Source organism: Scardinius erythrophthalmus (assembly GCF_964197995.2).
Source record: "Scardinius erythrophthalmus genome assembly, chromosome: 6".
NCBI lineage: Eukaryota > Metazoa > Chordata > Actinopteri > Cypriniformes > Leuciscidae > Scardinius > Scardinius erythrophthalmus.
In genome coordinates this window covers 14,072,736-14,084,807 of record NC_138226.1, presented here as the reverse complement: position 1 = coordinate 14,084,807, position 12,072 = coordinate 14,072,736, and positions in this window count along the sequence as shown.

The following is a 12,072-nucleotide window of genomic DNA, read 5'->3' as shown; positions in this document are numbered from 1 at the left end:
GAGCATGCAGCAGACATACAGTATGATATATGGAACACTCAAAAATAACTCTTAAACTTGATTCAATTATGGACAGTGGTCCCACACAATGGAAACATCATGTCATCTCTACATAAATACTATGTAGATGAGCTAAACTGAATTGAGTAAACTCAGCTAAACTTACACATCAAGTTATTTGGACGATTCAATATACTAGCAAGCTTTTGTTAGGCGTAAGCGTCCCAATGATTATATCCATTAAACTTCCATAGTAGTTGCTTTTTTGTCAAAGAAATCTTGAATTCTTATTAGCAAGTCCTCAACTAAAGCACACGCTCGATACTTCACCACAATGGTAACTCCCAAAACACCAACAGAACAGAAACTATTTTAAATAGAACAAATAGAATATTAATTAACAAGTCTTTTTCAATTTGCAAAATGTTTTTTTTTTTTTTTTTTTTTATCAGCATAAAGAAAGTTTTTTTTAGAGAGATCCCTTAACTTTTATACAGCAATACAAAACATTATTATATGCACATATTACAATATTATGGGAGGGAGAAAGCAGAATTTTGAAATAAATGAGAGCAGATTTACATGTAGGTTTAATGCTTAATAATGTGCTGTAAAGCCTTTAATTGTGTAATGAAAGCATGCCTGTGCAATGCATGAGGCATGAAGATGTGAGAGATGTAGATTTTATCATTGTTTAAAGGGGGTTTTCTGAGCGAGAAGTTTTAAAACCGCTCTGAAACCGATTGTCCCATAATGTGTTTCTGATATTACTGCAGCCTATATGTAATAAAGGGACTGTAGTTCTGTGCTTGTCTTTTTATTGCATCCCAAAGTCTAAAGACCACATAATGTTTGCATGTGTAATAGATTGAAATGACAGAGCAGCATTCGTGCCAAATTATGGTGGACAGCTGTGAAGAAGCCCATCTGTGTCACAATGGTGCATCGTTAAATCTTATGGTGCAATTACACACCTCATGTCCCCTCACTACTGACATACAAATACTAAAAGTTATAATATATGTGAGAGAAATTAGTCAAATACATTTGATTGACAATTTAAAGTTGGAAAATATAAAAGCATCTTATGACAATATGCATCATATGTTTGACCTTGTGGAAACAAAAAATTACAAGTGTATTAAACTTTTTTTTTTGTTACTAAATTAAATAACTTATTTAACAAATTTAGTTTGGCAACCACTACTTAAATTACACTACTTAAAAATGAAGTTGATAAATAATTAAAAAGATTAAAAAAAATTATAATAGAATGACAATTGAAAAATATTGCTCAATTAAAATGAGCTACATGGACAATATATTGGACACTGACCATATTGACAAATGTATAGGTGGATAAATGGTCAATAGCACAATTTGATATATACTTCTTTAAGACCAACAGAGTTGCATTAGGTCACTTTGTATTTTCCTTATTGAGAGTCCAAACAGCAGGTACATTAGTGACTATAATTTATGACAAACAGGATCAGGAAAGGAAAGGTTTGAAAATTAAGTCCTTATTAGTTCAAGATATTAATATTTCTGATCATTAGTATGTTAAAGCTGTGAACAGGTAAACATAACAACATAAATAAATCTTGTCTATGACATCTTAAAGCTTCATCAGTGTCGTAATTCACTCAGTATATCATCAAAATTCATGGATTGTTCATCTGTGCATGGTTTTTGTTGACAATTTGTTTTAACATTTTCCTTGAGTTTGTGCTGTTGGCAGTGCATTGTACGGTATTATCAAGCTTATTCCCTCAGAGTCAGAGTCAAAGCTGAAATGCTTATCAAGAGCCGAACTGTTCTCAGTTCAAATCTCCTGTGGTCAGACTATCACAGCTATTATAGTTGAGTGTTGAGAATCTGCTCTAAAAGACAACTTAAATTGTCTATCACGAAACTGAGGAGTGTTTTCAAAACCTGAAACTTCCTTTTTGAGAGAGGGCTGAAATAGAGATAGGAAATTGAAAGAGAGAGAAAGACAAGAGGGGGTATCAATGGATGTCCATTGACATTTTTTTTAAATTAAACATGAGAGATGAGAGAGAACATGAGTGAACAGGCAGGCATAAGAAACAATCTCATGGGAAAGCTGGTGATGTTTTAATGAATTCTTCTGGGCATCAGCCCAAGCTGTGTTTTATGTGTTGTGAGTTTAAACAGGGGATATGTTTCTTTTGGACTTAAACTTACTTGATAGTGAATGCCCTAGAAAGCCTTTTGCATCTCCCGACTTTATTTACCCTTAAAGGGTCAGGGTGCATATTAAAGGCCTACCTTAATAGTCCATAGTTCTTATTAGTACCTTTTGAAAGGGTAGGCCCTATGGCCCCAGTGACCGCTTTTGTACTTTTTTTTGAGAGAGTATGATTTGATTCATTTAGGCATATTTCAATTAATTTCAATTTTCGTTAACCTATAGGGATTCTCACTGTGCTCAATATCATAAATTGTACAGGGCAGTGTTTCAGAGTGATTCAAACCAGTAACCGTCTTTTTGAACTGTTCATGGAGTCATTCATTATTAGGGAATCATGATACACTGGTCTTTCTGGATGCTTTTGATTCACTAAAAAGAACCAGCTCATAAGAGTCATTTTTCATGAATGGGGCTATACTGGTCGCACTGATGTTTTTGATTAACTAAAAAGAACCGGTTCATAAGAGTAATTTGTTCGTGAATAGGGTCATGCAGGATGTTTTTGACTCACTACAAAAAAACATTGATTTGTTCATGAAGAGAATGGTGGACAGAGGAACCATTTAACTTGGTGCACTACGAAAATGCATGCTTTTGCATGCGGCATTGTGGATATTATTAAAACTGTATTAAACTGATACTGAATTTGAACTGTAAAACAAATAATTGTTTACTTGTTTTTCACTAATGATTCCTGAAAGCAATCATAACCACAGAAAACCACACTTGTTATATAGGCTACATTTTACAGATATTTTTAATTCTAAAGTAATTCATCAACACTCATGATAAGCTTAAAAATATTTGTAAATCTTTGAAGTGACATAAAAAATCATAAAAAAAAAAAAATCCGTTTCATGATGTATTTATCTTGCAGTTTGTTTGTCTGATGCTGCTTATAATAAAACACACGGTCGTTCTCATCGTTAAAGCTTCATTTTCAAGGAGTGCTAATTAACGGAAATTGCCTGTGTCTGCTTGGCAGTGACTACTGTGTACGGTAATGGGGCACTTTGACTGCTTTCTTATTGGGTATTATGTGCTATTAGCATAGATTTGAATATGACAGAGGAGCGTGTGGGGAATTTACTGCAGAGATGGAAAAGCCCAGTTTTGAAGTCTGATTTGGCAGCTTAACAGATTATAATACAATTAAAACACGTGTCAACAGGCCTGATTTGGTCCTTCAAAGAAAGAATTCTCTGTAGTGTTGGATCATGCTCCATTTTCATAATATAATGTGTAGAGAATGTCCTAATATTCAATAGGGTCAAAAAGTCTGAGATTACATAAAAAATAATGGATTCAAACTCTAATTTATACATGGAAATAAACAGAATGTTTAGGTTTTGAAAAATGTAAGACAAATAAAAGCTGGTGAATATGAAATATTTCATATTCTTCACTATTTTAGGTCACTAATCAAAATAAGCAAATTTGTGATACTGATTATGTGAACTTATGTGATAATTCTTCACTAATATTGCAAATATTTTTAAAACAAAAAGAATCGTGTAACAGATGGTGCTGTGGAACAATATCACACAGTATGTCTCAGAGCACCTTACCCATGAGATCTTATTTTAGTAACAAATCCCCTGTTATAATCAAAAAAGCTGTCTGACTGTCATACTGTATGTATATATATATATATGTATGTGTGTGTAACAAACACACCAGACACAAAATTTGTAAACAAAAACACACGTGTGCTAATGTCATCCAATTATTGGACAGAAATTCGAACCGTACCAGAGTTCGTTTGGAACCGGACCGAGACCACCTCTTCAGCTGGGTCTCGGTACGGTTGTTTGGTCCGCACCTGAGTGTGATTGCTGTATTCACGCCTGCACAAAAGATCCGCACCAAGGGGGGAAACGAACTTGAGTTCGATTCAGTTGAACCAAATAAGACAGGTGTGAATTCACCCTTAGGTTTATTTTCACAGACTTGAAGATTGATTCTGGTTTCCTTTGTCCTAGTTCCCGCCAGTCTTTAGTTGTCTTAAAAACTAATTTGATTTGTCTTTCTGTTCAGCTGTGTTCACCTCATAATCATTTATATTTTTATTAAATTATTTATTACCAATGAATTTCTGAATCTGATTATCTTCTTCATCGTGTGTTCTCTGCAATCGTGCATGACAAAAGACCTGACCAACTATGGATTTTGCAGCACAGAGAGTCTGATCAGGGTGTGAGTCAGTGTCAGTGTCCATCGTCATGGCGAATTCCCGTAGATTTCGAGGGAATGGAAGTGAGCCCCGCCCACCATCCCACCACGGAGAGTGAGTACCGGCTGGACATAATGGACAGTTTGTATGAGTGTCGAGATATGAATTCCTTGTGCCCCTTGATCTTGCCAGAATGTGTTTCATCTCCTTCAGTCCTGCTAAGTATAACCCCGCCCAGCCTCCCTCTCCCACCAGCTCTCCAGACCACTATTCGGAACACTTTGTGTTTTGTTGGGTTTTCCACTGCTCTCTATTTCCTTCCTCAGTCCTCAGCCAATCCTGCCACCCATCCTGTCTTCATCGTCCCCCATCGGTCCCTCAGTGTCACCTCTACCTTCTCTCAGTGGTGTGGTGACACCAAGGACCTGCTGGGAGCCAATTCTTCCTGGGCGTGAGGAGCGCTTGGCTCCGCCTCCAGCCTCCAGCTCCAGGAGTCCTCTGTCCCACCTCGACTCACTTGTGGGCCATTCACTACTCACCAGCACTCCACCCCTTCAGCTTTGGCCAGCTCCACCCTCCCTCAGGCTCCACCTCTGCCCCGGTCACTCCAGCTCAACCTCAGTCCTCTAGATCCCCACTTCCATCTCGGGGGTGTCGTCATTGCAGCTCCGCTGCGGCCGCCTAGTTCATCTGCGTCCCATCGCTTCCTCGGCTCTACATCTGTACGAGGGGCTCCTCTCGTCATGGCTACCTCTCCGTTGGTCATCCCCAGGATGTCCCCTCCCTCCATCAACTCCGCAATGGGCTATAGTCCTGGTTGTGCTCTGGGTCAACACCATCCGGCCACTCATACCATCATCTCCTCCTTGGTTGCTGCCTCCATCTACCCCTCCATGGTCTTGTCTACCTGTTTTTACCACCCCTTCACCATCTCCTCGTCCTCCTCCCAAGCTGCCTCCTCCTCCACACTACGGCTCGAGGTCGCACCTTCTATGAGGAGGTGTAATGTAACAAATATTCAATATTTTTTGTCTTAATTTCATTTTCACTGACATTTAGTTTGTTTCTATTGTCCTTTGTTCTACATTCCACCAGTCTTTAGTTGACATAGTATCTAATTTGATTTGTCATTCTATTAAGCTGTGTTCACCTCATTGTCATTTGTATTTTAGTTCATGTGTGTTCCCCTGCAGTTTGTCCAGTCTCGTTAATGCCAGAGTTGTTTGTTCGCCTGCCTGATCTTTTTCTTCATCGTGCATTCTCTTCAACCGTGCAGAGAATATAGTACATAGGCATATTACATAGGCTATTTCTTAATGTTTTCTTAGCATTTGTGAACTGAATTAATTAGCATGATGTAGAGAGAGACAAACAGTAGACACATCACACATGCAGTCAAATGTTTGAAAATAATATCAGAAAGAGCAAATACTTCATACTTCTATACTTCAACCTGCATGATGAATCTTGTACATCTTGTTGATTGGCTACATTGCTTAACGGCGCAAAACACAATGTAGATAGAAACACAAGTACTGGACCGGTTGAGAAATCTGTTTTGCCAATATTCTATTATTGTAGTTTCAACTGTACTGGGCCTGTCACTATTCTACTTCAGAAGTTCAGCTCTTTGATATATGATTTATTTTGGACTGGCAAAACTTTGAACTTTCCGGTTGCAATTCATTGTTGTGGTTGTTACTTATTCATTTGTCTCTGATTCAGATGCACCAGAATGTACACAACACAACACAACACAACATATACTGTTACACTTCCATACAAGTTGTTAGGAAAACTCTTTGTATGAATTAATCAACACTTTACATGCAGCAGGAAAATCTAAACGTGTGAAGCTGAGCCGAGTCCTCTGAGATCATTTCAGCTCACAGCATTCAAGGTGTGACAGGAGAGAGTGGTGTATCACCCCAGCAGATTAATTTTCACAAAGCTACAGTTAGAGATTGAGAGTACATTTTTCTTTACATTACTTGTACAATTTAACAAACTTTACATTAATCGTGATTAAAAGCTTTCCTAAAAGCTTTCGAAAAACCTCTCTAAAATCTGAAAGAGCCATTGACCGATAACACATGGTCTTTCTTTATATCTTTCTGCTTGTTTATAGTGAATTTGAGTTATGAAGCACAGCTCACATTTTCAAATGAAGAAGCTTTCGGTTGGTAATCTGCAAATTTGTGCGACCAACTTGAACCATTGCAAAATCTTTCGCTCTTATGCAAAATTCCTGATCATGTTGAGTTATATTGAAATGACTGGATCCCTAGTGAAAATAAATTTGTTAATTATGATCATTTAGTGAAGCAATGTCCAGCATACAAACACAACGGGCGCCTCAATTATCAACAATTTTGCGTTTCAGTTATCGATTGTAGTGAAAATGACATCAGAGGACCTCAGTAGGCTTTTAATAGCTAGACAGACTGTTTTGTAGGCTACATTGTAAATGGACAATTTTTTTCTTACAGGTAAACTAATAAAATAAATAAAAACTCAAATCCATATTTAAAGTTCACATAATAATTTATTATGAGAGCACTTGTAGTGGGATAATGTATCAAATCATCTTTCAAATTCAAATCAACAACTGGAAAAGACTGGAAAACAAGTCTGTCTGGTTATTTTTATGGATTACACAGATTTACAGCATAACGAAATGCAAGGTGACAAAAGACCACTTGTATTCTGACTCTCTTTGTCATTTTAACTCCCTGTGAGGACTGCATGGCTGGGTCTTGTAGAACTGATTTTTGATGGATTATGTGGAACGTAAATACAAAATGTCAAGAGCTCTCCATTGTGTTTGTTTGAGGGGACATTTCCAGCGCTAGTCTGGTGATTGTATGCAGAAATGTCAGAGCTCCCCAAGTGGGTTTCACCTTGTCAGTGGCAACAATGGCTTCTGGAATACGGAGACAAGATCAGCTCAGAACTGTCAGGCCAATGACGTGGCCTTTGGAACGGCCAGTACAGATATTCATTCCACTCCTCCTGTTCTGTACACAGCATGTGCCACCAATCCCAACCTGTTTTCTTTTCTTAGCCTTCTTTTAAGTGGAAGATGAGGGTAAAAATAATGGAATAATAAAGAAGGCAAGAGGAATAGAAATGGGGAAAAGAGAGGAGAGCAGTTTCCATAGCAACTCCGAGAGCAGTTGAGTAGAAGAACGGTGCTGGCAGTCGGCCAACAGAAAGTTTTAACTCAAATTTAATTGCTGCTCCTGCAGTTCAGCCTAATTTCAAAAAGTCTCAATTAATCACAAATACGATGTTTTGGGAAACTCACAGTTGATGAACTGTGTACTCTTTGCTGCTTCACACATACAGGACCATAAACATTATATAATAACTGCATATCATTTAAGCCAAAAGTTGACTAAACCAGTTTAGTAATATATGTACTTCCTTATTAGTATTCAGAAAGTGAATATATGCTGTATTCATGATACAGTAAATAAATAATTCCAGATGACCCAATGCATCCGCTGAAATTCTGAAAACAATAGACACTTTGCCATCCCATAATGCCAGTGCCACAGGAGCTGAGAAGCTCAGACTACAAAAGTTCATACACAACCTGAAGCAAACGCTTCATCGAGGGTTGAGAAATACGTTTTCGTCAAGTTTAGTACATAATCAGAAAGTAAGGATGTACGATATATCAGCCATATCGGTATAAGCCGATATATGTTCATTTTTAATGTTATCGTTATCGGCATGAAAAGAAATTTTGTTTATGAAAAATAATGTTTATTCAGCCAGCGCACATACCTGTATTTACATCCTGTTTTCGGTCGAAGTCCATAGTAATCGATTGTCGAGTTCACGCGCATTGGTTTAGTACCTATGATCACGTGCGTGAACTCGACAATCGATTACTATGGACTTCGACCGAAAACAGGATGTAAATACAGGTATGTGCGCTGGCTGAATAAACATTATTTTTATTCATATCTTTCACATCTACTGCAGTCAGATTGACCCGCGTTCACTCTGAAGGAATCACTCACATTAGCTGTGCACTTGTAATGACACATCAAGGATGTTAAGAGGCTAAAAGCAGGTTTAAAACTTGCCCCATTGAAGTCAACAGGGTGCAAATTTTAAAAAGAGGATAACACGGTGTAGGCAACACCGATTTTTGTCGTTGTTCTCTGTATTGACAGCACTCCAAATGTACAAAAAAATGAGCTCAATGTTAAAATTGACCGGAGTTCTCCTTTAAAGCCGATAAATAATGTATTATTTCCTTCAGCTAAGACACTTCAGATGATCACTGGTCGGTCACCATGATGGTTTAGAATTGCTTGAAATATGATTAGAATCATTTCAAATAGGACAATACAGTTAAATGCAACATGTGCAGCACAAGTCTGTCATATAGGCTACATAAAATGATAATGAGAACATTGCCTGTGACATGGATTTAATGGAGAGACTTTTGTTTTTGTGATCAGTATCTCAAAAATGATTTCAAATTTTTTATTTAGATTTACCGGCCAAAATATCGGTTATCGGCTTTCAAATATAAGGAATTATCAGTTATCGGTATCGGCCAAAAATTTCATATCAGTGCATCCCTATCAGAATGTACACAATTTTGGATGGATGGAAAGCAAGTCTTAGATTTAATTTTTAATGGAATGTAAATTAACTTTGTTTCATCATGTAGGCCTATTCACCCTCATTTTTCAAAAGGATTTTTTTGTGTGTGTGCAAAAGGCACAGGCTGCTTTTTTCCCCAAACAACAAAAGCAGACTTTCAAGCTCCAAAAAGGACACAAAATACCATAAAAAGCTGTCCATACAACTTGTGCTTTCTATTCCAAGTACTCTCACCAGTAGAGTGTCACCAGTAAAATACCTCATCACAGTCAATTGCACCATGAGTTAAGGCAAAGAACTTGAGACTTTGAAAACCAAAAATGACCGTGCTTAGAGCTCTTAATGGTCTACACACAGCAGATCCACACACGCTTTCGCTGCTGACATTTCACACCTGCTGCTACTTTAATCAGTTCTAGCACAATGGCACCTGCAAATACATAATACTTAAACTGCCCATGTAATTATTCTCAACCTCACAGCAAACTGAAGATTGCAAACTGAAAATTGCTGAATTAGACAGCCGTAATTTGTCTTCTTAATTGTAATTTACTGGAGAAGTAATGTGTTATTAGCAAATATAGTGAGGTGAGAAGAATTGTTTTAAGAGAATTTATAGTTCTATTGTTGGTAACCTGAGTAAGATTGATTATCATAAGGCAAATACCATTCTCATGAAGGCAGCTTGTGTTAGAGGGCCTTTTATATCATCTAGAGAGAAACTACACACCAAACTAACAAGAGTAGCCACTGAAACTAACTACACTGAAGCTATTAAATGAATGAATGGTACTAATCTGATGGCTTTTAACTAAATACAATTTTAAAATAGAATAGATGATTAAAACTAGAATTGGCGAGGCCCATTTAACTAATATTTTATTTTAGTTAAAAAATGTATAAACACTTTGTTATACTGGTTGAAACTTTTCACATCATGATAGCAATCAGTGATAGAAGTGGTCGGACCGAATGCAATGATACGATGGCAGGTTGCCTGTCAATATATGTATTTCCTCTGTGCACCCTGCTCACGCAGACATCTGTCTTAACAGTTAACATTTAACAGAATCATGACGATGAAGAGCAAATACTAACATGTTAAATAAACACGAAGAGAATACATAGAGGAAAGGCACAGATAATCAATTCATGTCCTCAGACTTATGCGTTACTATGTCAACACTATCAATGCCGAAATAGAACTGCAGCAGTCAGGTGGTACAAGAAAGAGCTCTGTAAGTTGTTATGTTCTTTATTATTGTAATGAGGTCATTTAACACTGTCTCGTGACACTTTTCAGACTCTGCTGTGTGGATTCATGTGTTTTCAAAGAGGCGTGGCTTTGGAAAGCGCTCTGAAAGGAGGGTGCTCCTCCTATTGCTAGCCCCTCCGAAACTGCCTACCTTTAAAAAGACATGTCACGTAAGAGTCGAAAAAGAAAAACCTAGTGGTCAGGAGCCAGGGTTGATAATAAAAAATAATGCTAAATGATTCCATCTGGACCTGTAGCTACTTGACTGACCCTCAAGTTGTAATTTTGTGGACTCAAGTAATAAAAAAACGTAAAGATTAACAACAGTGTGCACATGAAATGTGGACTCTTCTGGGTGAAAAGAAAAGCAAACAAACAAAACTAAATTGCTCATCCACTTACAACTATAATCCTCCAATCTCTTACTGCACAGCAAGAGAACAGTTGGTGAGGCTGCGGAGATTTCCTCTAGTCATTGAGCTGTGACTGAACTCAAGATTCAGAACCCAGCATGAAGACACCAACTGTTCTGGAACTGTGTGAAATGCAGAGCTGTAGTCAACAGTCTTTTGGGTATATTTCATTACATTGCAAAACTCCTCTTTTTGGATTTCATAACAGAGAGGCAACCTTCACCTTAGTGACATTTGAATACGCAGAAAGCTAAAGCTATTACACATTCTAAAGATTCTTTCAATTTCTAAAAAGTACATTTTTATTTTACTTATTTATATTCATTTATTAATAATACACAGTTATTTTGAATGGGGGTAATTGCGTAAAGTTCATCATTTCCTAATGATCAATCAATAAATAAATAAATAAATAAATAAATAAAACAAGCTGTTTCAGGGCTCCTCCCTCATCTGTTAGGATCATCTTACAATTTAACCGATTTTTCATTATAAGCCTGCTTTTCTATTAAGCTGATGGGCGAAGGGAGGAATAGACATGCTAGGCTGTACATGTGGGAGAAAGATTTAATAACATTAGCTTTCTGAGTTAATTGTGATATATTCTGAATCAAAACCTCCATAGGAAGTGAGCAATGATTAGCATTACCCGCTATAGGACAAGTGGGTACATTTTTGACACTATAGCGGTATAAATGTCTATATAAATGTCACTCAGGTGAAGGTAGCCTCTCTGTCATGAAATCCAAAAACAGGATTTTGTAATGTTGATATTGTAAATCATTCCCTGGAGTACAAGACAGCTGTAATCATGTTCTCTGGCACTCCAGGGAATATTATAGTAATGAAAAAGTTACTCTATTACTATATACTGGGTAATGCAAAGTTATTATTTCTTGTGCAAATAGACCTATATGCATAATGTACAATTCATTTCACTAGAATACAGCAACCTATACACCATGGACTCATAATGATGTTTTTCATTGCAGAATGGCATCTCTCTTAAATGAATAAATAGGCTACTAAAATAAATGATTATTGAAACTTTTGATTATAGCCCATCGCTTAAAACAATGCATAACATTCCCTTACTTCCTGACATATGTCATTGAAAAAGGTGTTCTAAGAAATGTAATTTTGGATTAATTAGAAATTGGATTATTTTTCTTGGTTAATAATTGTGGAGATGTCCCTAGTGTAGCCTAATATAATTTCATGTACATGAAATGTGCATAACGTTTTTCATTATGGAACTGGAAATGACTTTTTCTTCAACACAGTTGCCTTTAGCTTTTTCTTTTGAATCACGTCATAGGATGTCATAGGACAATTTCAAATGAATGTGAATATAATTTGAAGCTTAAAGCCTTATTTATCTGAATCATTT